Source organism: Grus americana, chromosome 24, assembly GCF_028858705.1.
Source record: "Grus americana isolate bGruAme1 chromosome 24, bGruAme1.mat, whole genome shotgun sequence".
Taxonomy (NCBI): Eukaryota; Metazoa; Chordata; class Aves; order Gruiformes; family Gruidae; genus Grus; species Grus americana.
Window position 1 is genome coordinate 2,283,934 of NC_072875.1, and position 26,467 is coordinate 2,310,400.

The following is a 26,467-nucleotide window of genomic DNA, read 5'->3' on the forward strand; positions in this document are numbered from 1 at the left end:
CTCAAGTGCTTTGATCTGGGCCTCTTTCCCCTCACAATGTTATTTCTTATTGAAACTCACCATTTTTCACCCAATTATTCCTGTAAAACTTTTCAAATTATTTGGATTTCTCACAACAAACACAGTGAAAAAAATCTCATTTTCACAACATTTTTGTAAAATTAAGTGCATTTTAATACATTTCTTTCAGACAAAAAAACCCCACCAAAACCCACCCCCATCCTAACTTAAAGATACACAGCTGCTGCTCAAATCTCAGCTGTAGTTTTTACCTTGATTGAGCTGTTCGAACAATTCTGTGGGCCCTGTCAAGTGTTCAGAAAATGTAGATTAAACTCTGGGAATAAATTGGTGAAAGATAAAAATCTTTCTGTTGAGTCTTAAGAACAGGCTAGGTGAGAGTCCGTAAGATTACCTGACATTGGGTCTTTTTACCCCTTTTTTCCCATAATGTTTCTGGGTTCAAAAGGGATTTTCCGTGCAGAGGTATTATAAATTACTGCAAGGAATTAATTATTAAAAAAAGTCAATTAATTATGAGGACATCTACTGCAATGTAATGCTTTCATTGACTGAAGCAAACATTTGGGAACCTGAGGCTTTCACATACTGTTTTGTTGGGTGCTGCCAAAGATTACAAAAACAAACGAGCAAAATACAGCTGTTCTCCACTTGATCTCTTAGACACAGCTGAAGCAGAGAAACAGCCTCAAAGGTGATTCCAAACACTTTGCTGGGAAGGGCACTTGGCAAAAACGAAAACACCTCAGCGGACAAAACCAACCCAACCCCAAATCAAACAAGTCAGCCCCCGACAAGCACCTTGGCGCGGCTGCTTCCGCGGGCTGAACCGAAACAAGCTGTGGGGCGGCCGCTGAGGAGGGGACGGGCGGTTGCTGCCGACCCGAGGGGCGATGGCTGCCCCAGCCGGGGGGGGGGGGGGGTGAGGGGGGCGTGCCCGCCAACCAGCCCGCCAACCAGCCCGCCCTAACGGTCGGCCGCGAGATAGGGGGCGCGCGACATATAGGCACGAGGCGGGAGCCTGATCCGGGGCGTGGCGCATCCCCATTGGCTGGCAAGCGAGCGGGCTGCGGCGGGCGCGGATTTTAAGCGGCGCGTGCGCACGCTGAGGGGTGTGTGGGAGATGGCGGTGGGTGGTTGTACTCTTCGTCGGATCACGGCATTAACCTCGATACGGTGAGGAGAAGGTAGCCTACCGGGACAAAAATGAGTGCCTGGGCTACAATGAGAACGCTGGGAGGGACAAAAGGCTTCCTGCTGACTGGGGGGGGGGGAGGTATAAGGGACTTCTCCCTCCAGGTGGAGCTGTGGGGATGAGGGACAAAGCAACCAGTATGAATGAACAGGCAGGGTACAGAATGAACATGGAGACAGCACACATGGTGCGGGAGGAAAGAAATACGAAGACGTATCTGAAAAGAAAGAAAAAAGATGAGGCTAGAATAATGATTTAATGCTGCCTACCTGTAAGATTACAACTCCAATTCCAACTATCTCCTTCACAATACTTCTTGGCATTTTGTGATCTCGGGCCTAACTGCGTCCTCCTTCCTTGGCAGCGGCCGGCGGAGAAGAAAGAAGAGGCTTCGTGTGGAACGGCGAGTCAAGAGCGAGCGAGAAGAGGAGCGGCGTCGGGCTGAAGAGCGGGCAGAGGAGAAAGGCGCTCTGGGCAAAGGGACCTCCCTGTCAGCAGGGCGCGGTCACGTAAGAGCATCGCGGGCACCTTTGGGGTGCCCCGGCTGGCTTTGCGCTGGGCGACCTCCCTGTAACCAGGGCTCGGTCTTTGCTTTTGTTGTCGTCGGCCTTTTGCCGTCGTGCTCCTTTGGCTGCCCGGAGAGAGCGGCGACCCTGTAAGGAGGGTGAGAGCCGCCGTCTCCACACCCGAGGGGGGAAAGGGAGCTCTCTGGACCCCGAGCCCACCCTGTAAGCAGGGGAGGGCTGTTTCCCCGGCCCCCTCCTCCGGCCCCGGCGGCTTTGTGCCTGCCGGCGGCCTGCCCAGCGTGACCCCCTGGAGTCGGGGCGCGTCACAGTCTTTGCCCCTTGGCCACCCGTGAAGCCCCTTGGCGTGTTGAGGCCCCTCTGGCCTCCATGCAGCCCGGGGGGCGGGTCTGAGGCTCTCCTCTCCTGCTCGGCGGTAGGGATGGCGCCCCAGACATTGGCTGCACAGGGCTCGCTCGCCCTTCTGGGAAGTTTTGTTTGTGTGTCCTTGTCCTTGTCTTTGTCCTTGTGGGTGTGAGCGAGCGAGCGAGTGAGCTTGTCCTTTAGGCCCCTCTTAAAAGCGCTGCAGCTTAGCTTAAGCTTCCCAGGAGGGAAAGGGCGGCTCTGTGCAGCAACAGGGGGGTCCCCTCTGAGCCCGCGAGCGGAGGGAGAGTCCGGGCTTGCCCCTCCTTTCTATAAGGACGGAGCGAAGCCGCTTAGCGGTAGAGCGGGCAACGCGACCTGCCTGTAGTCAGGGCCTGGGTGTCTCTGCCTGCGTGGCCGCCTGTCCTGCTGGCGAGCTGCCAGCGTGACAGCCCTGTACTCGGGGCGTGTGTCACGAGCCGTGGAGCCCTCTTGTCCCCAGGAGCAGCCCGACCTCCCCGTAAGCGGGGCTGGGGGGGCCGCTCTAGCCAGCCCACAGGAACGAGCCCTCCCTCGCCCTTTAGCGGGCGCAGGTTGAGGAAGCGCTGCGCCGGAGGGCGCAGTCCCGCCTTTGGCGCTGCTTTTGGCTGGGGCGACCTCCCCGCGGTTGGGGTCGAGGTCGCTCCCTGGGCTCCTGAAGACGTGGCGTTGTGCTGCAGCCAGGCCGGCCGGCCCGTAAGTCGGGCGCAGGTGGGAGCCTCGGGCTCCGCGGGGCTTGTTGGGAGAGCCGAGCCGAGGGGGGCCGCCCTGTAAGCAGGGCTGTGCGTGTCCCCCGCGCTCGGCGGGAGGTGCTTGGAGGGACCCCCTGTAATCAGGCGGGTATCTCCTGGCCCCGGCCTTTCAGAGGCGCGGGGCCAGGATGCGTGGGGGCCGGGCGTGCGCCCCCCCCGTCCTCGGGGCTGGGGCTGCGGCCCCCCGGCCTTTGGCCGTGAAGCTCCGCTGCCTGGCTGTCGAGTCTCGTTCCTGTGGCTGCGGGGGAAGGCCGAGCTCCCCGACTCCCTGGGTGTCGACCTGCCTGTAAGCAGGGTTCCGGGTCTGGGAGCCTTTGTGCTCAGCTGGCAGCCTGCGTGGGGTGACCGGCCCCGTTAGCGGGGTGCGGGTCGGGGTGCCCCTGAATCGGAGAGAAGGAGCCTCCGTGGGCCTTTGGGACCAGGGCTGCCCTGTAAGTCAGGGCCCGGCCAGTGCCCTGCAGTCCCGGGCGCTTTGCGGTCCAGGCAGCGGCTCGAGCCCCCTGTAAGCAGGGACGCGGAGCCTCGTTGGCCGCTGCTTTGCATGCCCAGCTTCGTTTGCCCAGGGTGCCCGCCTCCGAGCCCGGCTCCAGCACCGGCTGGAACTCTGGCCTGCGTCGCTTTGGTGAGACTAGCTGAAGGAGGAGGGTTTTGCGGAGGTGGAGGGGCGGGCGGGCGGGCGGTGCCTTGGGGGGAGCTCCCTCTGGGGGCGCAGGTGTCCCTGTTTGCTTCGTGCGGCGGAGTTGGCGCTTCTCGGGCCTAACTGCGTCCTCCTTCCTTGGCAGCGGCCGGCGGAGAAGAAAGAAGAGGCTTCGTGTGGAACGCCGAGTCAAGAGCGAGCGAGAAGAGGAGCGGCGTCGGGCTGAAGAGCGGGCAGAGGAGAAAGGCGCTCTGGGCAAAGGGACCTCCCTGTCAGCAGGGCGCGGTCACGTAAGAGCATCGCGGGCACCTTTGGGGTGCCCCGGCTGGCTTTGCGCTGGGCGACCTCCCTGTAACCAGGGCTCGGTCTTTGCTTTTGTTGTCGTCGGCCTTTTGCCGTCGTGCTCCTTTGGCTGCCCGGAGAGAGCGGCGACCCTGTAAGGAGGGTGAGAGCCGCCGTCTCCGCACCCGAGGGGGGAAAGGGAGCTCTCTGGACCCCGAGCCCACCCTGTAAGCAGGGGAGGGCTGTTTCCCCGGCCCCCTCCTCCGGCCCCGGCGGCTTTGTGCCTGCCGGCGGCCTGCCCAGCGTGACCCCCTGGAGTCGGGGCGCGTCACAGTCTTTGCCCCTTGGCCACCCGTGAAGCCCCTTGGCGTGTTGAGGCCCCTCTGGCCTCCATGCAGCCCGGGGGGCGGGTCTGAGGCTCTCCTCTCCTGCTCGGCGGTAGGGATGGCGCCCCAGACATTGGCTGCACAGGGCTCGCTCGCCCTTCTGGGAAGTTTTGTTTGTGTGTCCTTGTCCTTGTCTTTGTCCTTGTGGGTGTGAGCGAGCGAGCGAGTGAGCTTGTCCTTTAGGCCCCTCTTAAAAGCGCTGCAGCTTAGCTTAAGCTTCCCAGGAGGGAAAGGGCGGCTCTGTGCAGCAACAGGGGGGTCCCCTCTGAGCCCGCGAGCGGAGGGAGAGTCCGGGCTTGCCCCTCCTTTCTATAAGGACGGAGCGAAGCCGCTTAGCGGTAGAGCGGGCAACGCGACCTGCCTGTAGTCAGGGCCTGGGTGTCTCTGCCTGCGTGGCCGCCTGTCCTGCTGGCGAGCTGCCAGCGTGACAGCCCTGTACTCGGGGCGTGTGTCACGAGCCGTGGAGCCCTCTTGTCCCCAGGAGCAGCCCGACCTCCCCGTAAGCGGGGCTGGGGGGGCCGCTCTAGCCAGCCCACAGGAACGAGCCCTCCCTCGCCCTTTAGCGGGCGCAGGTTGAGGAAGCGCTGCGCCGGAGGGCGCAGTCCCGCCTTTGGCGCTGCTTTTGGCTGGGGCGACCTCCCCGCGGTTGGGGTCGAGGTCGCTCCCTGGGCTCCTGAAGACGTGGCGTTGTGCTGCAGCCAGGCCGGCCGGCCCGTAAGTCGGGCGCAGGTGGGAGCCTCGGGCTCCGCGGGGCTTGTTGGGAGAGCCGAGCCGAGGGGGGCCGCCCTGTAAGCAGGGCTGTGCGTGTCCCCCGCGCTCGGCGGGAGGTGCTTGGAGGGACCCCCTGTAATCAGGCGGGTATCTCCTGGCCCCGGCCTTTCAGAGGCGCGGGGCCAGGATGCGTGGGGGCCGGGCGTGCGCCCCCCCCGTCCTCGGGGCTGGGGCCGCGGCCCCCCGGCCTTTGGCCGTGAAGCTCCGCTGCCTGGCTGTCGAGTCTCGTTCCTGTGGCTGCGGGGGAAGGCCGAGCTCCCCGACTCCCTGGGTGTCGACCTGCCTGTAAGCAGGGTTCCGGGTCTGGGAGCCTTTGTGCTCAGCTGGCAGCCTGCGTGGGGTGACCGGCCCCGTTAGCGGGGTGCGGGTCGGGGTGCCCCTGAATCGGAGAGAAGGAGCCTCCGTGGGCCTTTGGGACCAGGGCTGCCCTGTAAGTCAGGGCCCGGCCAGTGCCCTGCAGTCCCGGGCGCTTTGCGGTCCAGGCAGCGGCTCGAGCCCCCTGTAAGCAGGGACGCGGAGCCTCGTTGGCCGCTGCTTTGCATGCCCAGCTTCGTTTGCCCAGGGTGCCCGCCTCCGAGCCCGGCTCCAGCACCGGCTGGAACTCTGGCCTGCGTCGCTTTGGTGAGACTAGCTGAAGGAGGAGGGTTTTGCGGAGGTGGAGGGGCGGGCGGGCGGGCGGTGCCTTGGGGGGAGCTCCCTCTGGGGGCGCAGGTGTCCCTGTTTGCTTCGTGCGGCGGAGTTGGCGCTTCTCGGGCCTAACTGCGTCCTCCTTCCTTGGCAGCGGCCGGCGGAGAAGAAAGAAGAGGCTTCGTGTGGAACGGCGAGTCAAGAGCGAGCGAGAAGAGGAGCGGCGTCGGGCTGAAGAGCGGGCAGAGGAGAAAGGCGCTCTGGGCAAAGGGACCTCCCTGTCAGCAGGGCGCGGTCACGTAAGAGCATCGCGGGCACCTTTGGGGTGCCCCGGCTGGCTTTGCGCTGGGCGACCTCCCTGTAACCAGGGCTCGGTCTTTGCTTTTGTTGTCGTCGGCCTTTTGCCGTCGTGCTCCTTTGGCTGCCCGGAGAGAGCGGCGACCCTGTAAGGAGGGTGAGAGCCGCCGTCTCCGCACCCGAGGGGGGAAAGGGAGCTCTCTGGACCCCGAGCCCACCCTGTAAGCAGGGGAGGGCTGTTTCCCCGGCCCCCTCCTCTGGCCCCGGCGGCTTTGTGCCTGCCGGCGGCCTGCCCAGCGTGACCCCCTGGAGTCGGGGCGCGTCACAGTCTTTGCCCCTTGGCCACCCGTGAAGCCCCTTGGCGTGTTGAGGCCCCTCTGGCCTCCATGCAGCCCGGGGGGCGGGTCTGAGGCTCTCCTCTCCTGCTCGGCGGTAGGGATGGCGCCCCAGACATTGGCTGCACAGGGCTCGCTCGCCCTTCTGGGAAGTTTTGTTTGTGTGTCCTTGTCCTTGTCTTTGTCCTTGTGGGTGTGAGCGAGCGAGCGAGTGAGCTTGTCCTTTAGGCCCCTCTTAAAAGCGCTGCAGCTTAGCTTAAGCTTCCCAGGAGGGAAAGGGCGGCTCTGTGCAGCAACAGGGGGGTCCCCTCTGAGCCCGCGAGCGGAGGGAGAGTCCGGGCTTGCCCCTCCTTTCTATAAGGACGGAGCGAAGCCGCTTAGCGGTAGAGCGGGCAACGCGACCTGCCTGTAGTCAGGGCCTGGGTGTCTCTGCCTGCGTGGCCGCCTGTCCTGCTGGCGAGCTGCCAGCGTGACAGCCCTGTACTCGGGGCGTGTGTCACGAGCCGTGGAGCCCTCTTGTCCCCAGGAGCAGCCCGACCTCCCCGTAAGCGGGGCTGGGGGGGCCGCTCTAGCCAGCCCACAGGAACGAGCCCTCCCTCGCCCTTTAGCGGGCGCAGGTTGAGGAAGCGCTGCGCCGGAGGGCGCAGTCCCGCCTTTGGCGCTGCTTTTGGCTGGGGCGACCTCCCCGCGGTTGGGGTCGAGGTCGCTCCCTGGGCTCCTGAAGACGTGGCGTTGTGCTGCAGCCAGGCCGGCCGGCCCGTAAGTCGGGCGCAGGTGGGAGCCTCGGGCTCCGCGGGGCTTGTTGGGAGAGCCGAGCCGAGGGGGGCCGCCCTGTAAGCAGGGCTGTGCGTGTCCCCCGCGCTCGGCGGGAGGTGCTTGGAGGGACCCCCTGTAATCAGGCGGGTATCTCCTGGCCCCGGCCTTTCAGAGGCGCGGGGCCAGGATGCGTGGGGGCCGGGCGTGCGCCCCCCCCGTCCTCGGGGCTGGGGCTGCGGCCCCCCGGCCTTTGGCCGTGAAGCTCCGCTGCCTGGCTGTCGAGTCTCGTTCCTGTGGCTGCGGGGGAAGGCCGAGCTCCCCGACTCCCTGGGTGTCGACCTGCCTGTAAGCAGGGTTCCGGGTCTGGGAGCCTTTGTGCTCAGCTGGCAGCCTGCGTGGGGTGACCGGCCCCGTTAGCGGGGTGCGGGTCGGGGTGCCCCTGAATCGGAGAGAAGGAGCCTCCGTGGGCCTTTGGGACCAGGGCTGCCCTGTAAGTCAGGGCCCGGCCAGTGCCCTGCAGTCCCGGGCGCTTTGCGGTCCAGGCAGCGGCTCGAGCCCCCTGTAAGCAGGGACGCGGAGCCTCGTTGGCCGCTGCTTTGCATGCCCAGCTTCGTTTGCCCAGGGTGCCCGCCTCCGAGCCCGGCTCCAGCACCGGCTGGAACTCTGGCCTGCGTCGCTTTGGTGAGACTAGCTGAAGGAGGAGGGTTTTGCGGAGGTGGAGGGGCGGGCGGGCGGGCGGTGCCTTGGGGGGAGCTCCCTCTGGGGGCGCAGGTGTCCCTGTTTGCTTCGTGCGGCGGAGTTGGCGCTTCTCGGGCCTAACTGCGTCCTCCTTCCTTGGCAGCGGCCGGCGGAGAAGAAAGAAGAGGCTTCGTGTGGAACGGCGAGTCAAGAGCGAGCGAGAAGAGGAGCGGCGTCGGGCTGAAGAGCGGGCAGAGGAGAAAGGCGCTCTGGGCAAAGGGACCTCCCTGTCAGCAGGGCGCGGTCACGTAAGAGCATCGCGGGCACCTTTGGGGTGCCCCGGCTGGCTTTGCGCTGGGCGACCTCCCTGTAACCAGGGCTCGGTCTTTGCTTTTGTTGTCGTCGGCCTTTTGCCGTCGTGCTCCTTTGGCTGCCCGGAGAGAGCGGCGACCCTGTAAGGAGGGTGAGAGCCGCCGTCTCCGCACCCGAGGGGGGAAAGGGAGCTCTCTGGACCCCGAGCCCACCCTGTAAGCAGGGGAGGGCTGTTTCCCCGGCCCCCTCCTCTGGCCCCGGCGGCTTTGTGCCTGCCGGCGGCCTGCCCAGCGTGACCCCCTGGAGTCGGGGCGCGTCACAGTCTTTGCCCCTTGGCCACCCGTGAAGCCCCTTGGCGTGTTGAGGCCCCTCTGGCCTCCATGCAGCCCGGGGGGCGGGTCTGAGGCTCTCCTCTCCTGCTCGGCGGTAGGGATGGCGCCCCAGACATTGGCTGCACAGGGCTCGCTCGCCCTTCTGGGAAGTTTTGTTTGTGTGTCCTTGTCCTTGTCTTTGTCCTTGTGGGTGTGAGCGAGCGAGCGAGTGAGCTTGTCCTTTAGGCCCCTCTTAAAAGCGCTGCAGCTTAGCTTAAGCTTCCCAGGAGGGAAAGGGCGGCTCTGTGCAGCAACAGGGGGGTCCCCTCTGAGCCCGCGAGCGGAGGGAGAGTCCGGGCTTGCCCCTCCTTTCTATAAGGACGGAGCGAAGCCGCTTAGCGGTAGAGCGGGCAACGCGACCTGCCTGTAGTCAGGGCCTGGGTGTCTCTGCCTGCGTGGCCGCCTGTCCTGCTGGCGAGCTGCCAGCGTGACAGCCCTGTACTCGGGGCGTGTGTCACGAGCCGTGGAGCCCTCTTGTCCCCAGGAGCAGCCCGACCTCCCCGTAAGCGGGGCTGGGGGGGCCGCTCTAGCCAGCCCACAGGAACGAGCCCTCCCTCGCCCTTTAGCGGGCGCAGGTTGAGGAAGCGCTGCGCCGGAGGGCGCAGTCCCGCCTTTGGCGCTGCTTTTGGCTGGGGCGACCTCCCCGCGGTTGGGGTCGAGGTCGCTCCCTGGGCTCCTGAAGACGTGGCGTTGTGCTGCAGCCAGGCCGGCCGGCCCGTAAGTCGGGCGCAGGTGGGAGCCTCGGGCTCCGCGGGGCTTGTTGGGAGAGCCGAGCCGAGGGGGGCCGCCCTGTAAGCAGGGCTGTGCGTGTCCCCCGCGCTCGGCGGGAGGTGCTTGGAGGGACCCCCTGTAATCAGGCGGGTATCTCCTGGCCCCGGCCTTTCAGAGGCGCGGGGCCAGGATGCGTGGGGGCCGGGCGTGCGCCCCCCCCGTCCTCGGGGCTGGGGCTGCGGCCCCCCGGCCTTTGGCCGTGAAGCTCCGCTGCCTGGCTGTCGAGTCTCGTTCCTGTGGCTGCGGGGGAAGGCCGAGCTCCCCGACTCCCTGGGTGTCGACCTGCCTGTAAGCAGGGTTCCGGGTCTGGGAGCCTTTGTGCTCAGCTGGCAGCCTGCGTGGGGTGACCGGCCCCGTTAGCGGGGTGCGGGTCGGGGTGCCCCTGAATCGGAGAGAAGGAGCCTCCGTGGGCCTTTGGGACCAGGGCTGCCCTGTAAGTCAGGGCCCGGCCAGTGCCCTGCAGTCCCGGGCGCTTTGCGGTCCAGGCAGCGGCTCGAGCCCCCTGTAAGCAGGGACGCGGAGCCTCGTTGGCCGCTGCTTTGCATGCCCAGCTTCGTTTGCCCAGGGTGCCCGCCTCCGAGCCCGGCTCCAGCACCGGCTGGAACTCTGGCCTGCGTCGCTTTGGTGAGACTAGCTGAAGGAGGAGGGTTTTGCGGAGGTGGAGGGGCGGGCGGGCGGGCGGTGCCTTGGGGGGAGCTCCCTCTGGGGGCGCAGGTGTCCCTGTTTGCTTCGTGCGGCGGAGTTGGCGCTTCTCGGGCCTAACTGCGTCCTCCTTCCTTGGCAGCGGCCGGCGGAGAAGAAAGAAGAGGCTTCGTGTGGAACGGCGAGTCAAGAGCGAGCGAGAAGAGGAGCGGCGTCGGGCTGAAGAGCGGGCAGAGGAGAAAGGCGCTCTGGGCAAAGGGACCTCCCTGTCAGCAGGGCGCGGTCACGTAAGAGCATCGCGGGCACCTTTGGGGTGCCCCGGCTGGCTTTGCGCTGGGCGACCTCCCTGTAACCAGGGCTCGGTCTTTGCTTTTGTTGTCGTCGGCCTTTTGCCGTCGTGCTCCTTTGGCTGCCCGGAGAGAGCGGCGACCCTGTAAGGAGGGTGAGAGCCGCCGTCTCCGCACCCGAGGGGGGAAAGGGAGCTCTCTGGACCCCGAGCCCACCCTGTAAGCAGGGGAGGGCTGTTTCCCCGGCCCCCTCCTCTGGCCCCGGCGGCTTTGTGCCTGCCGGCGGCCTGCCCAGCGTGACCCCCTGGAGTCGGGGCGCGTCACAGTCTTTGCCCCTTGGCCACCCGTGAAGCCCCTTGGCGTGTTGAGGCCCCTCTGGCCTCCATGCAGCCCGGGGGGCGGGTCTGAGGCTCTCCTCTCCTGCTCGGCGGTAGGGATGGCGCCCCAGACATTGGCTGCACAGGGCTCGCTCGCCCTTCTGGGAAGTTTTGTTTGTGTGTCCTTGTCCTTGTCTTTGTCCTTGTGGGTGTGAGCGAGCGAGCGAGTGAGCTTGTCCTTTAGGCCCCTCTTAAAAGCGCTGCAGCTTAGCTTAAGCTTCCCAGGAGGGAAAGGGCGGCTCTGTGCAGCAACAGGGGGGTCCCCTCTGAGCCCGCGAGCGGAGGGAGAGTCCGGGCTTGCCCCTCCTTTCTATAAGGACGGAGCGAAGCCGCTTAGCGGTAGAGCGGGCAACGCGACCTGCCTGTAGTCAGGGCCTGGGTGTCTCTGCCTGCGTGGCCGCCTGTCCTGCTGGCGAGCTGCCAGCGTGACAGCCCTGTACTCGGGGCGTGTGTCACGAGCCGTGGAGCCCTCTTGTCCCCAGGAGCAGCCCGACCTCCCCGTAAGCGGGGCTGGGGGGGCCGCTCTAGCCAGCCCACAGGAACGAGCCCTCCCTCGCCCTTTAGCGGGCGCAGGTTGAGGAAGCGCTGCGCCGGAGGGCGCAGTCCCGCCTTTGGCGCTGCTTTTGGCTGGGGCGACCTCCCCGCGGTTGGGGTCGAGGTCGCTCCCTGGGCTCCTGAAGACGTGGCGTTGTGCTGCAGCCAGGCCGGCCGGCCCGTAAGTCGGGCGCAGGTGGGAGCCTCGGGCTCCGCGGGGCTTGTTGGGAGAGCCGAGCCGAGGGGGGCCGCCCTGTAAGCAGGGCTGTGCGTGTCCCCCGCGCTCGGCGGGAGGTGCTTGGAGGGACCCCCTGTAATCAGGCGGGTATCTCCTGGCCCCGGCCTTTCAGAGGCGCGGGGCCAGGATGCGTGGGGGCCGGGCGTGCGCCCCCCCCCGTCCTCGGGGCTGGGGCCGCGGCCCCCCGGCCTTTGGCCGTGAAGCTCCGCTGCCTGGCTGTCGAGTCTCGTTCCTGTGGCTGCGGGGGAAGGCCGAGCTCCCCGACTCCCTGGGTGTCGACCTGCCTGTAAGCAGGGTTCCGGGTCTGGGAGCCTTTGTGCTCAGCTGGCAGCCTGCGTGGGGTGACCGGCCCCGTTAGCGGGGTGCGGGTCGGGGTGCCCCTGAATCGGAGAGAAGGAGCCTCCGTGGGCCTTTGGGACCAGGGCTGCCCTGTAAGTCAGGGCCCGGCCAGTGCCCTGCAGTCCCGGGCGCTTTGCGGTCCAGGCAGCGGCTCGAGCCCCCTGTAAGCAGGGACGCGGAGCCTCGTTGGCCGCTGCTTTGCATGCCCAGCTTCGTTTGCCCAGGGTGCCCGCCTCCGAGCCCGGCTCCAGCACCGGCTGGAACTCTGGCCTGCGTCGCTTTGGTGAGACTAGCTGAAGGAGGAGGGTTTTGCGGAGGTGGAGGGGCGGGCGGGCGGGCGGTGCCTTGGGGGGAGCTCCCTCTGGGGGCGCAGGTGTCCCTGTTTGCTTCGTGCGGCGGAGTTGGCGCTTCTCGGGCCTAACTGCGTCCTCCTTCCTTGGCAGCGGCCGGCGGAGAAGAAAGAAGAGGCTTCGTGTGGAACGGCGAGTCAAGAGCGAGCGAGAAGAGGAGCGGCGTCGGGCTGAAGAGCGGGCAGAGGAGAAAGGCGCTCTGGGCAAAGGGACCTCCCTGTCAGCAGGGCGCGGTCACGTAAGAGCATCGCGGGCACCTTTGGGGTGCCCCGGCTGGCTTTGCGCTGGGCGACCTCCCTGTAACCAGGGCTCGGTCTTTGCTTTTGTTGTCGTCGGCCTTTTGCCGTCGTGCTCCTTTGGCTGCCCGGAGAGAGCGGCGACCCTGTAAGGAGGGTGAGAGCCGCCGTCTCCGCACCCGAGGGGGGAAAGGGAGCTCTCTGGACCCCGAGCCCACCCTGTAAGCAGGGGAGGGCTGTTTCCCCGGCCCCCTCCTCCGGCCCCGGCGGCTTTGTGCCTGCCGGCGGCCTGCCCAGCGTGACCCCCTGGAGTCGGGGCGCGTCACAGTCTTTGCCCCTTGGCCACCCGTGAAGCCCCTTGGCGTGTTGAGGCCCCTCTGGCCTCCATGCAGCCCGGGGGGCGGGTCTGAGGCTCTCCTCTCCTGCTCGGCGGTAGGGATGGCGCCCCAGACATTGGCTGCACAGGGCTCGCTCGCCCTTCTGGGAAGTTTTGTTTGTGTGTCCTTGTCCTTGTCTTTGTCCTTGTGGGTGTGAGCGAGCGAGCGAGTGAGCTTGTCCTTTAGGCCCCTCTTAAAAGCGCTGCAGCTTAGCTTAAGCTTCCCAGGAGGGAAAGGGCGGCTCTGTGCAGCAACAGGGGGGTCCCCTCTGAGCCCGCGAGCGGAGGGAGAGTCCGGGCTTGCCCCTCCTTTCTATAAGGACGGAGCGAAGCCGCTTAGCGGTAGAGCGGGCAACGCGACCTGCCTGTAGTCAGGGCCTGGGTGTCTCTGCCTGCGTGGCCGCCTGTCCTGCTGGCGAGCTGCCAGCGTGACAGCCCTGTACTCGGGGCGTGTGTCACGAGCCGTGGAGCCCTCTTGTCCCCAGGAGCAGCCCGACCTCCCCGTAAGCGGGGCTGGGGGGGCCGCTCTAGCCAGCCCACAGGAACGAGCCCTCCCTCGCCCTTTAGCGGGCGCAGGTTGAGGAAGCGCTGCGCCGGAGGGCGCAGTCCCGCCTTTGGCGCTGCTTTTGGCTGGGGCGACCTCCCCGCGGTTGGGGTCGAGGTCGCTCCCTGGGCTCCTGAAGACGTGGCGTTGTGCTGCAGCCAGGCCGGCCGGCCCGTAAGTCGGGCGCAGGTGGGAGCCTCGGGCTCCGCGGGGCTTGTTGGGAGAGCCGAGCCGAGGGGGGCCGCCCTGTAAGCAGGGCTGTGCGTGTCCCCCGCGCTCGGCGGGAGGTGCTTGGAGGGACCCCCTGTAATCAGGCGGGTATCTCCTGGCCCCGGCCTTTCAGAGGCGCGGGGCCAGGATGCGTGGGGGCCGGGCGTGCGCCCCCCCCGTCCTCGGGGCTGGGGCCGCGGCCCCCCGGCCTTTGGCCGTGAAGCTCCGCTGCCTGGCTGTCGAGTCTCGTTCCTGTGGCTGCGGGGGAAGGCCGAGCTCCCCGACTCCCTGGGTGTCGACCTGCCTGTAAGCAGGGTTCCGGGTCTGGGAGCCTTTGTGCTCAGCTGGCAGCCTGCGTGGGGTGACCGGCCCCGTTAGCGGGGTGCGGGTCGGGGTGCCCCTGAATCGGAGAGAAGGAGCCTCCGTGGGCCTTTGGGACCAGGGCTGCCCTGTAAGTCAGGGCCCGGCCAGTGCCCTGCAGTCCCGGGCGCTTTGCGGTCCAGGCAGCGGCTCGAGCCCCCTGTAAGCAGGGACGCGGAGCCTCGTTGGCCGCTGCTTTGCATGCCCAGCTTCGTTTGCCCAGGGTGCCCGCCTCCGAGCCCGGCTCCAGCACCGGCTGGAACTCTGGCCTGCGTCGCTTTGGTGAGACTAGCTGAAGGAGGAGGGTTTTGCGGAGGTGGAGGGGCGGGCGGGCGGGCGGTGCCTTGGGGGGAGCTCCCTCTGGGGGCGCAGGTGTCCCTGTTTGCTTCGTGCGGCGGAGTTGGCGCTTCTCGGGCCTAACTGCGTCCTCCTTCCTTGGCAGCGGCCGGCGGAGAAGAAAGAAGAGGCTTCGTGTGGAACGGCGAGTCAAGAGCGAGCGAGAAGAGGAGCGGCGTCGGGCTGAAGAGCGGGCAGAGGAGAAAGGCGCTCTGGGCAAAGGGACCTCCCTGTCAGCAGGGCGCGGTCACGTAAGAGCATCGCGGGCACCTTTGGGGTGCCCCGGCTGGCTTTGCGCTGGGCGACCTCCCTGTAACCAGGGCTCGGTCTTTGCTTTTGTTGTCGTCGGCCTTTTGCCGTCGTGCTCCTTTGGCTGCCCGGAGAGAGCGGCGACCCTGTAAGGAGGGTGAGAGCCGCCGTCTCCGCACCCGAGGGGGGAAAGGGAGCTCTCTGGACCCCGAGCCCACCCTGTAAGCAGGGGAGGGCTGTTTCCCCGGCCCCCTCCTCCGGCCCCGGCGGCTTTGTGCCTGCCGGCGGCCTGCCCAGCGTGACCCCCTGGAGTCGGGGCGCGTCACAGTCTTTGCCCCTTGGCCACCCGTGAAGCCCCTTGGCGTGTTGAGGCCCCTCTGGCCTCCATGCAGCCCGGGGGGCGGGTCTGAGGCTCTCCTCTCCTGCTCGGCGGTAGGGATGGCGCCCCAGACATTGGCTGCACAGGGCTCGCTCGCCCTTCTGGGAAGTTTTGTTTGTGTGTCCTTGTCCTTGTCTTTGTCCTTGTGGGTGTGAGCGAGCGAGCGAGTGAGCTTGTCCTTTAGGCCCCTCTTAAAAGCGCTGCAGCTTAGCTTAAGCTTCCCAGGAGGGAAAGGGCGGCTCTGTGCAGCAACAGGGGGGTCCCCTCTGAGCCCGCGAGCGGAGGGAGAGTCCGGGCTTGCCCCTCCTTTCTATAAGGACGGAGCGAAGCCGCTTAGCGGTAGAGCGGGCAACGCGACCTGCCTGTAGTCAGGGCCTGGGTGTCTCTGCCTGCGTGGCCGCCTGTCCTGCTGGCGAGCTGCCAGCGTGACAGCCCTGTACTCGGGGCGTGTGTCACGAGCCGTGGAGCCCTCTTGTCCCCAGGAGCAGCCCGACCTCCCCGTAAGCGGGGCTGGGGGGGCCGCTCTAGCCAGCCCACAGGAACGAGCCCTCCCTCGCCCTTTAGCGGGCGCAGGTTGAGGAAGCGCTGCGCCGGAGGGCGCAGTCCCGCCTTTGGCGCTGCTTTTGGCTGGGGCGACCTCCCCGCGGTTGGGGTCGAGGTCGCTCCCTGGGCTCCTGAAGACGTGGCGTTGTGCTGCAGCCAGGCCGGCCGGCCCGTAAGTCGGGCGCAGGTGGGAGCCTCGGGCTCCGCGGGGCTTGTTGGGAGAGCCGAGCCGAGGGGGGCCGCCCTGTAAGCAGGGCTGTGCGTGTCCCCCGCGCTCGGCGGGAGGTGCTTGGAGGGACCCCCTGTAATCAGGCGGGTATCTCCTGGCCCCGGCCTTTCAGAGGCGCGGGGCCAGGATGCGTGGGGGCCGGGCGTGCGCCCCCCCCGTCCTCGGGGCTGGGGCCGCGGCCCCCCGGCCTTTGGCCGTGAAGCTCCGCTGCCTGGCTGTCGAGTCTCGTTCCTGTGGCTGCGGGGGAAGGCCGAGCTCCCCGACTCCCTGGGTGTCGACCTGCCTGTAAGCAGGGTTCCGGGTCTGGGAGCCTTTGTGCTCAGCTGGCAGCCTGCGTGGGGTGACCGGCCCCGTTAGCGGGGTGCGGGTCGGGGTGCCCCTGAATCGGAGAGAAGGAGCCTCCGTGGGCCTTTGGGACCAGGGCTGCCCTGTAAGTCAGGGCCCGGCCAGTGCCCTGCAGTCCCGGGCGCTTTGCGGTCCAGGCAGCGGCTCGAGCCCCCTGTAAGCAGGGACGCGGAGCCTCGTTGGCCGCTGCTTTGCATGCCCAGCTTCGTTTGCCCAGGGTGCCCGCCTCCGAGCCCGGCTCCAGCACCGGCTGGAACTCTGGCCTGCGTCGCTTTGGTGAGACTAGCTGAAGGAGGAGGGTTTTGCGGAGGTGGAGGGGCGGGCGGGCGGGCGGTGCCTTGGGGGGAGCTCCCTCTGGGGGCGCAGGTGTCCCTGTTTGCTTCGTGCGGCGGAGTTGGCGCTTCTCGGGCCTAACTGCGTCCTCCTTCCTTGGCAGCGGCCGGCGGAGAAGAAAGAAGAGGCTTCGTGTGGAACGGCGAGTCAAGAGCGAGCGAGAAGAGGAGCGGCGTCGGGCTGAAGAGCGGGCAGAGGAGAAAGGCGCTCTGGGCAAAGGGACCTCCCTGTCAGCAGGGCGCGGTCACGTAAGAGCATCGCGGGCACCTTTGGGGTGCCCCGGCTGGCTTTGCGCTGGGCGACCTCCCTGTAACCAGGGCTCGGTCTTTGCTTTTGTTGTCGTCGGCCTTTTGCCGTCGTGCTCCTTTGGCTGCCCGGAGAGAGCGGCGACCCTGTAAGGAGGGTGAGAGCCGCCGTCTCCGCACCCGAGGGGGGAAAGGGAGCTCTCTGGACCCCGAGCCCACCCTGTAAGCAGGGGAGGGCTGTTTCCCCGGCCCCCTCCTCCGGCCCCGGCGGCTTTGTGCCTGCCGGCGGCCTGCCCAGCGTGACCCCCTGGAGTCGGGGCGCGTCACAGTCTTTGCCCCTTGGCCACCCGTGAAGCCCCTTGGCGTGTTGAGGCCCCTCTGGCCTCCATGCAGCCCGGGGGGCGGGTCTGAGGCTCTCCTCTCCTGCTCGGCGGTAGGGATGGCGCCCCAGACATTGGCTGCACAGGGCTCGCTCGCCCTTCTGGGAAGTTTTGTTTGTGTGTCCTTGTCCTTGTCTTTGTCCTTGTGGGTGTGAGCGAGCGAGCGAGTGAGCTTGTCCTTTAGGCCCCTCTTAAAAGCGCTGCAGCTTAGCTTAAGCTTCCCAGGAGGGAAAGGGCGGCTCTGTGCAGCAACAGGGGGGTCCCCTCTGAGCCCGCGAGCGGAGGGAGAGTCCGGGCTTGCCCCTCCTTTCTATAAGGACGGAGCGAAGCCGCTTAGCGGTAGAGCGGGCAACGCGACCTGCCTGTAGTCAGGGCCTGGGTGTCTCTGCCTGCGTGGCCGCCTGTCCTGCTGGCGAGCTGCCAGCGTGACAGCCCTGTACTCGGGGCGTGTGTCACGAGCCGTGGAGCCCTCTTGTCCCCAGGAGCAGCCCGACCTCCCCGTAAGCGGGGCTGGGGGGGCCGCTCTAGCCAGCCCACAGGAACGAGCCCTCCCTCGCCCTTTAGCGGGCGCAGGTTGAGGAAGCGCTGCGCCGGAGGGCGCAGTCCCGCCTTTGGCGCTGCTTTTGGCTGGGGCGACCTCCCCGCGGTTGGGGTCGAGGTCGCTCCCTGGGCTCCTGAAGACGTGGCGTTGTGCTGCAGCCAGGCCGGCCGGCCCGTAAGTCGGGCGCAGGTGGGAGCCTCGGGCTCCGCGGGGCTTGTTGGGAGAGCCGAGCCGAGGGGGGCCGCCCTGTAAGCAGGGCTGTGCGTGTCCCCCGCGCTCGGCGGGAGGTGCTTGGAGGGACCCCCTGTAATCAGGCGGGTATCTCCTGGCCCCGGCCTTTCAGAGGCGCGGGGCCAGGATGCGTGGGGGCCGGGCGTGCGCCCCCCCCGTCCTCGGGGCTGGGGCCGCGGCCCCCCGGCCTTTGGCCGTGAAGCTCCGCTGCCTGGCTGTCGAGTCTCGTTCCTGTGGCTGCGGGGGAAGGCCGAGCTCCCCGACTCCCTGGGTGTCGACCTGCCTGTAAGCAGGGTTCCGGGTCTGGGAGCCTTTGTGCTCAGCTGGCAGCCTGCGTGGGGTGACCGGCCCCGTTAGCGGGGTGCGGGTCGGGGTGCCCCTGAATCGGAGAGAAGGAGCCTCCGTGGGCCTTTGGGACCAGGGCTGCCCTGTAAGTCAGGGCCCGGCCAGTGCCCTGCAGTCCCGGGCGCTTTGCGGTCCAGGCAGCGGCTCGAGCCCCCTGTAAGCAGGGACGCGGAGCCTCGTTGGCCGCTGCTTTGCATGCCCAGCTTCGTTTGCCCAGGGTGCCCGCCTCCGAGCCCGGCTCCAGCACCGGCTGGAACTCTGGCCTGCGTCGCTTTGGTGAGACTAGCTGAAGGAGGAGGGTTTTGCGGAGGTGGAGGGGCGGGCGGGCGGGCGGTGCCTTGGGGGGAGCTCCCTCTGGGGGCGCAGGTGTCCCTGTTTGCTTCGTGCGGCGGAGTTGGCGCTTCTCGGGCCTAACTGCGTCCTCCTTCCTTGGCAGCGGCCGGCGGAGAAGAAAGAAGAGGCTTCGTGTGGAACGGCGAGTCAAGAGCGAGCGAGAAGAGGAGCGGCGTCGGGCTGAAGAGCGGGCAGAGGAGAAAGGCGCTCTGGGCAAAGGGACCTCCCTGTCAGCAGGGCGCGGTCACGTAAGAGCATCGCGGGCACCTTTGGGGTGCCCCGGCTGGCTTTGCGCTGGGCGACCTCCCTGTAACCAGGGCTCGGTCTTTGCTTTTGTTGTCGTCGGCCTTTTGCCGTCGTGCTCCTTTGGCTGCCCGGAGAGAGCGGCGACCCTGTAAGGAGGGTGAGAGCCGCCGTCTCCGCACCCGAGGGGGGAAAGGGAGCTCTCTGGACCCCGAGCCCACCCTGTAAGCAGGGGAGGGCTGTTTCCCCGGCCCCCTCCTCCGGCCCCGGCGGCTTTGTGCCTGCCGGCGGCCTGCCCAGCGTGACCCCCTGGAGTCGGGGCGCGTCACAGTCTTTGCCCCTTGGCCACCCGTGAAGCCCCTTGGCGTGTTGAGGCCCCTCTGGCCTCCATGCAGCCCGGGGGGCGGGTCTGAGGCTCTCCTCTCCTGCTCGGCGGTAGGGATGGCGCCCCAGACATTGGCTGCACAGGGCTCGCTCGCCCTTCTGGGAAGTTTTGTTTGTGTGTCCTTGTCCTTGTCTTTGTCCTTGTGGGTGTGAGCGAGCGAGCGAGTGAGCTTGTCCTTTAGGCCCCTCTTAAAAGCGCTGCAGCTTAGCTTAAGCTTCCCAGGAGGGAAAGGGCGGCTCTGTGCAGCAACAGGGGGGTCCCCTCTGAGCCCGCGAGCGGAGGGAGAGTCCGGGCTTGCCCCTCCTTTCTATAAGGACGGAGCGAAGCCGCTTAGCGGTAGAGCGGGCAACGCGACCTGCCTGTAGTCAGGGCCTGGGTGTCTCTGCCTGCGTGGCCGCCTGTCCTGCTGGCGAGCTGCCAGCGTGACAGCCCTGTACTCGGGGCGTGTGTCACGAGCCGTGGAGCCCTCTTGTCCCCAGGAGCAGCCCGACCTCCCCGTAAGCGGGGCTGGGGGGGCCGCTCTAGCCAGCCCACAGGAACGAGCCCTCCCTCGCCCTTTAGCGGGCGCAGGTTGAGGAAGCGCTGCGCCGGAGGGCGCAGTCCCGCCTTTGGCGCTGCTTTTGGCTGGGGCGACCTCCCCGCGGTTGGGGTCGAGGTCGCTCCCTGGGCTCCTGAAGACGTGGCGTTGTGCTGCAGCCAGGCCGGCCGGCCCGTAAGTCGGGCGCAGGTGGGAGCCTCGGGCTCCGCGGGGCTTGTTGGGAGAGCCGAGCCGAGGGGGGCCGCCCTGTAAGCAGGGCTGTGCGTGTCCCCCGCGCTCGGCGGGAGGTGCTTGGAGGGACCCCCTGTAATCAGGCGGGTATCTCCTGGCCCCGGCCTTTCAGAGGCGCGGGGCCAGGATGCGTGGGGGCCGGGCGTGCGCCCCCCCCGTCCTCGGGGCTGGGGCTGCGGCCCCCCGGCCTTTGGCCGTGAAGCTCCGCTGCCTGGCTGTCGAGTCTCGTTCCTGTGGCTGCGGGGGAAGGCCGAGCTCCCCGACTCCCTGGGTGTCGACCTGCCTGTAAGCAGGGTTCCGGGTCTGGGAGCCTTTGTGCTCAGCTGGCAGCCTGCGTGGGGTGACCGGCCCCGTTAGCGGGGTGCGGGTCGGGGTGCCCCTGAATCGGAGAGAAGGAGCCTCCGTGGGCCTTTGGGACCAGGGCTGCCCTGTAAGTCAGGGCCCGGCCAGTGCCCTGCAGTCCCGGGCGCTTTGCGGTCCAGGCAGCGGCTCGAGCCCCCTGTAAGCAGGGACGCGGAGCCTCGTTGGCCGCTGCTTTGCATGCCCAGCTTCGTTTGCCCAGGGTGCCCGCCTCCGAGCCCGGCTCCAGCACCGGCTGGAACTCTGGCCTGCGTCGCTTTGGTGAGACTAGCTGAAGGAGGAGGGTTTTGCGGAGGTGGAGGGGCGGGCGGGCGGTGCCTTGGGGGGAGCTCCCTCTGGGGGCGCAGGTGTCCCTGTTTGCTTCGTGCGGCGGAGTTGGCGCTTCTCGGGCCTAACTGCGTCCTCCTTCCTTGGCAGCGGCCGGCGGAGAAGAAAGAAGAGGCTTCGTGTGGAACGGCGAGTCAAGAGCGAGCGAGAAGAGGAGCGGCGTCGGGCTGAAGAGCGGGCAGAGGAGAAAGGCGCTCTGGGCAAAGGGACCTCCCTGTCAGCAGGGCGCGGTCACGTAAGAGCATCGCGGGCACCTTTGGGGTGCCCCGGCTGGCTTTGCGCTGGGCGACCTCCCTGTAACCAGGGCTCGGTCTTTGCTTTTGTTGTCGTCGGCCTTTTGCCGTCGTGCTCCTTTGGCTGCCCGGAGAGAGCGGCGACCCTGTAAGGAGGGTGAGAGCCGCCGTCTCCGCACCCGAGGGGGGAAAGGGAGCTCTCTGGACCCCGAGCCCACCCTGTAAGCAGGGGAGGGCTGTTTCCCCGGCCCCCTCCTCTGGCCCCGGCGGCTTTGTGCCTGCCGGCGGCCTGCCCAGCGTGACCCCCTGGAGTCGGGGCGCGTCACAGTCTTTGCCCCTTGGCCACCCGTGAAGCCCCTTGGCGTGTTGAGGCCCCTCTGGCCTCCATGCAGCCCGGGGGGCGGGTCTGAGGCTCTCCTCTCCTGCTCGGCGGTAGGGATGGCGCCCCAGACATTGGCTGCACAGGGCTCGCTCGCCCTTCTGGGAAGTTTTGTTTGTGTGTCCTTGTCCTTGTCTTTGTCCTTGTGGGTGTGAGCGAGCGAGCGAGTGAGCTTGTCCTTTAGGCCCCTCTTAAAAGCGCTGCAGCTTAGCTTAAGCTTCCCAGGAGGGAAAGGGCGGCTCTGTGCAGCAACAGGGGGGTCCCCTCTGAGCCCGCGAGCGGAGGGAGAGTCCGGGCTTGCCCCTCCTTTCTATAAGGACGGAGCGAAGCCGCTTAGCGGTAGAGCGGGCAACGCGACCTGCCTGTAGTCAGGGCCTGGGTGTCTCTGCCTGCGTGGCCGCCTGTCCTGCTGGCGAGCTGCCAGCGTGACAGCCCTGTACTCGGGGCGTGTGTCACGAGCCGTGGAGCCCTCTTGTCCCCAGGAGCAGCCCGACCTCCCCGTAAGCGGGGCTGGGGGGGCCGCTCTAGCCAGCCCACAGGAACGAGCCCTCCCTCGCCCTTTAGCGGGCGCAGGTTGAGGAAGCGCTGCGCCGGAGGGCGCAGTCCCGCCTTTGGCGCTGCTTTTGGCTGGGGCGACCTCCCCGCGGTTGGGGTCGAGGTCGCTCCCTGGGCTCCTGAAGACGTGGCGTTGTGCTGCAGCCAGGCCGGCCGGCCCGTAAGTCGGGCGCAGGTGGGAGCCTCGGGCTCCGCGGGGCTTGTTGGGAGAGCCGAGCCGAGGGGGGCCGCCCTGTAAGCAGGGCTGTGCGTGTCCCCCGCGCTCGGCGGGAGGTGCTTGGAGGGACCCCCTGTAATCAGGCGGGTATCTCCTGGCCCCGGCCTTTCAGAGGCGCGGGGCCAGGATGCGTGGGGGCCGGGCGTGCGCCCCCCCCGTCCTCGGGGCTGGGGCCGCGGCCCCCCGGCCTTTGGCCGTGAAGCTCCGCTGCCTGGCTGTCGAGTCTCGTTCCTGTGGCTGCGGGGGAAGGCCGAGCTCCCCGACTCCCTGGGTGTCGACCTGCCTGTAAGCAGGGTTCCGGGTCTGGGAGCCTTTGTGCTCAGCTGGCAGCCTGCGTGGGGTGACCGGCCCCGTTAGCGGGGTGCGGGTCGGGGTGCCCCTGAATCGGAGAGAAGGAGCCTCCGTGGGCCTTTGGGACCAGGGCTGCCCTGTAAGTCAGGGCCCGGCCAGTGCCCTGCAGTCCCGGGCGCTTTGCGGTCCAGGCAGCGGCTCGAGCCCCCTGTAAGCAGGGACGCGGAGCCTCGTTGGCCGCTGCTTTGCATGCCCAGCTTCGTTTGCCCAGGGTGCCCGCCTCCGAGCCCGGCTCCAGCACCGGCTGGAACTCTGGCCTGCGTCGCTTTGGTGAGACTAGCTGAAGGAGGAGGGTTTTGCGGAGGTGGAGGGGCGGGCGGGCGGGCGGTGCCTTGGGGGGAGCTCCCTCTGGGGGCGCAGGTGTCCCTGTTTGCTTCGTGCGGCGGAGTTGGCGCTTCTCGGGCCTAACTGCGTCCTCCTTCCTTGGCAGCGGCCGGCGGAGAAGAAAGAAGAGGCTTCGTGTGGAACGGCGAGTCAAGAGCGAGCGAGAAGAGGAGCGGCGTCGGGCTGAAGAGCGGGCAGAGGAGAAAGGCGCTCTGGGCAAAGGGACCTCCCTGTCAGCAGGGCGCGGTCACGTAAGAGCATCGCGGGCACCTTTGGGGTGCCCCGGCTGGCTTTGCGCTGGGCGACCTCCCTGTAACCAGGGCTCGGTCTTTGCTTTTGTTGTCGTCGGCCTTTTGCCGTCGTGCTCCTTTGGCTGCCCGGAGAGAGCGGCGACCCTGTAAGGAGGGTGAGAGCCGCCGTCTCCGCACCCGAGGGGGGAAAGGGAGCTCTCTGGACCCCGAGCCCACCCTGTAAGCAGGGGAGGGCTGTTTCCCCGGCCCCCTCCTCCGGCCCCGGCGGCTTTGTGCCTGCCGGCGGCCTGCCCAGCGTGACCCCCTGGAGTCGGGGCGCGTCACAGTCTTTGCCCCTTGGCCACCCGTGAAGCCCCTTGGCGTGTTGAGGCCCCTCTGGCCTCCATGCAGCCCGGGGGGCGGGTCTGAGGCTCTCCTCTCCTGCTCGGCGGTAGGGATGGCGCCCCAGACATTGGCTGCACAGGGCTCGCTCGCCCTTCTGGGAAGTTTTGTTTGTGTGTCCTTGTCCTTGTCTTTGTCCTTGTGGGTGTGAGCGAGCGAGCGAGTGAGCTTGTCCTTTAGGCCCCTCTTAAAAGCGCTGCAGCTTAGCTTAAGCTTCCCAGGAGGGAAAGGGCGGCTCTGTGCAGCAACAGGGGGGTCCCCTCTGAGCCCGCGAGCGGAGGGAGAGTCCGGGCTTGCCCCTCCTTTCTATAAGGACGGAGCGAAGCCGCTTAGCGGTAGAGCGGGCAACGCGACCTGCCTGTAGTCAGGGCCTGGGTGTCTCTGCCTGCGTGGCCGCCTGTCCTGCTGGCGAGCTGCCAGCGTGACAGCCCTGTACTCGGGGCGTGTGTCACGAGCCGTGGAGCCCTCTTGTCCCCAGGAGCAGCCCGACCTCCCCGTAAGCGGGGCTGGGGGGGCCGCTCTAGCCAGCCCACAGGAACGAGCCCTCCCTCGCCCTTTAGCGGGCGCAGGTTGAGGAAGCGCTGCGCCGGAGGGCGCAGTCCCGCCTTTGGCGCTGCTTTTGGCTGGGGCGACCTCCCCGCGGTTGGGGTCGAGGTCGCTCCCTGGGCTCCTGAAGACGTGGCGTTGTGCTGCAGCCAGGCCGGCCGGCCCGTAAGTCGGGCGCAGGTGGGAGCCTCGGGCTCCGCGGGGCTTGTTGGGAGAGCCGAGCCGAGGGGGGCCGCCCTGTAAGCAGGGCTGTGCGTGTCCCCCGCGCTCGGCGGGAGGTGCTTGGAGGGACCCCCTGTAATCAGGCGGGTATCTCCTGGCCCCGGCCTTTCAGAGGCGCGGGGCCAGGATGCGTGGGGGCCGGGCGTGCGCCCCCCCCGTCCTCGGGGCTGGGGCCGCGGCCCCCCGGCCTTTGGCCGTGAAGCTCCGCTGCCTGGCTGTCGAGTCTCGTTCCTGTGGCTGCGGGGGAAGGCCGAGCTCCCCGACTCCCTGGGTGTCGACCTGCCTGTAAGCAGGGTTCCGGGTCTGGGAGCCTTTGTGCTCAGCTGGCAGCCTGCGTGGGGTGACCGGCCCCGTTAGCGGGGTGCGGGTCGGGGTGCCCCTGAATCGGAGAGAAGGAGCCTCCGTGGGCCTTTGGGACCAGGGCTGCCCTGTAAGTCAGGGCCCGGCCAGTGCCCTGCAGTCCCGGGCGCTTTGCGGTCCAGGCAGCGGCTCGAGCCCCCTGTAAGCAGGGACGCGGAGCCTCGTTGGCCGCTGCTTTGCATGCCCAGCTTCGTTTGCCCAGGGTGCCCGCCTCCGAGCCCGGCTCCAGCACCGGCTGGAACTCTGGCCTGCGTCGCTTTGGTGAGACTAGCTGAAGGAGGAGGGTTTTGCGGAGGTGGAGGGGCGGGCGGGCGGGCGGTGCCTTGGGGGGAGCTCCCTCTGGGGGCGCAGGTGTCCCTGTTTGCTTCGTGCGGCGGAGTTGGCGCTTCTCGGGCCTAACTGCGTCCTCCTTCCTTGGCAGCGGCCGGCGGAGAAGAAAGAAGAGGCTTCGTGTGGAACGGCGAGTCAAGAGCGAGCGAGAAGAGGAGCGGCATCGGGCTGAAGAGCGGGCAGAGGAGAAAGGCGCTCTGGGCAAAGGGACCTCCCTGTCAGCAGGGCGCGGTCACGTAAGAGCATCGCGGGCACCTTTGGGGTGCCCCGGCTGGCTTTGCGCTGGGCGACCTCCCTGTAACCCGGGCTCGGTCTTTGCTTTTGTTGTCGTCGGCCTTTTGCCGTCGTGCTCCTTTGGCTGCCCGGAGAGAGCGGCGACCCTGTAAGGAGGGTGAGAGCCGCCGTCTCCGCACCCGAGGGGGGAAAGGGAGCTCTCTGGACCCCGAGCCCACCCTGTAAGCAGGGGAGGGCTGTTTCCCCGGCCCCCTCCTCTGGCCCCGGCGGCTTTGTGCCTGCCGGCGGCCTGCCCAGCGTGACCCCCTGGAGTCGGGGCGCGTCACAGTCTTTGCCCCTTGGCCACCCGTGAAGCCCCTTGGCGTGTTGAGGCCCCTCTGGCCTCCATGCAGCCCGGGGGGCGGGTCTGAGGCTCTCCTCTCCTGCTCGGCGGTAGGGATGGCGCCCCAGACATTGGCTGCACAGGGCTCGCTCGCCCTTCTGGGAAGTTTTGTTTGTGTGTCCTTGTCCTTGTCTTTGTCCTTGTGGGTGTGAGCGAGCGAGCGAGTGAGCTTGTCCTTTAGGCCCCTCTTAAAAGCGCTGCAGCTTAGCTTAAGCTTCCCAGGAGGGAAAGGGCGGCTCTGTGCAGCAACAGGGGGGTCCCCTCTGAGCCCGCGAGCGGAGGGAGAGTCCGGGCTTGCCCCTCCTTTCTATAAGGACGGAGCGAAGCCGCTTAGCGGTAGAGCGGGCAACGCGACCTGCCTGTAGTCAGGGCCTGGGTGTCTCTGCCTGCGTGGCCGCCTGTCCTGCTGGCGAGCTGCCAGCGTGACAGCCCTGTACTCGGGGCGTGTGTCACGAGCCGTGGAGCCCTCTTGTCCCCAGGAGCAGCCCGACCTCCCCGTAAGCGGGGCTGGGGGGGCCGCTCTAGCCAGCCCACAGGAACGAGCCCTCCCTCGCCCTTTAGCGGGCGCAGGTTGAGGAAGCGCTGCGCCGGAGGGCGCAGTCCCGCCTTTGGCGCTGCTTTTGGCTGGGGCGACCTCCCCGCGGTTGGGGTCGAGGTCGCTCCCTGGGCTCCTGAAGACGTGGCGTTGTGCTGCAGCCAGGCCGGCCGGCCCGTAAGTCGGGCGCAGGTGGGAGCCTCGGGCTCCGCGGGGCTTGTTGGGAGAGCCGAGCCGAGGGGGGCCGCCCTGTAAGCAGGGCTGTGCGTGTCCCCCGCGCTCGGCGGGAGGTGCTTGGAGGGACCCCCTGTAATCAGGCGGGTATCTCCTGGCCCCGGCCTTTCAGAGGCGCGGGGCCAGGATGCGTGGGGGCCGGGCGTGCGCCCCCCCCGTCCTCGGGGCTGGGGCCGCGGCCCCCCGGCCTTTGGCCGTGAAGCTCCGCTGCCTGGCTGTCGAGTCTCGTTCCTGTGGCTGCGGGGGAAGGCCGAGCTCCCCGACTCCCTGGGTGTCGACCTGCCTGTAAGCAGGGTTCCGGGTCTGGGAGCCTTTGTGCTCAGCTGGCAGCCTGCGTGGGGTGACCGGCCCCGTTAGCGGGGTGCGGGTCGGGGTGCCCCTGAATCGGAGAGAAGGAGCCTCCGTGGGCCTTTGGGACCAGGGCTGCCCTGTAAGTCAGGGCCCGGCCAGTGCCCTGCAGTCCCGGGCGCTTTGCGGTCCAGGCAGCGGCTCGAGCCCCCTGTAAGCAGGGACGCGGAGCCTCGTTGGCCGCTGCTTTGCATGCCCAGCTTCGTTTGCCCAGGGTGCCCGCCTCCGAGCCCGGCTCCAGCACCGGCTGGAACTCTGGCCTGCGTCGCTTTGGTGAGACTAGCTGAAGGAGGAGGGTTTTGCGGAGGTGGAGGGGCGGGCGGGCGGGCGGTGCCTTGGGGGGAGCTCCCTCTGGGGGCGCAGGTGTCCCTGTTTGCTTCGTGCGGCGGAGTTGGCGCTTCTCGGGCCTAACTGCGTCCTCCT

At 67.7% G+C, this 26,467-nt stretch overlaps 2 long non-coding RNA genes across 2 annotated transcripts; both read left to right on the forward strand.

The window, feature by feature from the left end:
* The first annotated feature begins 3,701 nt into the window (after nucleotides 1-3,701).
* On the forward strand, nucleotides 3,702-12,351 carry LOC129196085 (uncharacterized). Its single transcript, XR_008574041.1, has 5 exons — nucleotides 3,702-5,570; nucleotides 5,731-7,645; nucleotides 7,806-9,720; nucleotides 9,881-11,796; nucleotides 11,957-12,351. It is a non-coding gene; the product is annotated as an uncharacterized LOC129196085 (long non-coding RNA).
* Nucleotides 12,352-18,589: 6,238 nt separating this feature from the next.
* LOC129196086 (uncharacterized) lies at nucleotides 18,590-24,479 on the forward strand. The gene is made up of 4 exons (XR_008574042.1): nucleotides 18,590-20,096; nucleotides 20,253-22,167; nucleotides 22,328-24,242; nucleotides 24,403-24,479. It is a non-coding gene; the product is annotated as an uncharacterized LOC129196086 (long non-coding RNA).
* The last annotated feature ends 1,988 nt before the right edge of the window (nucleotides 24,480-26,467 follow it).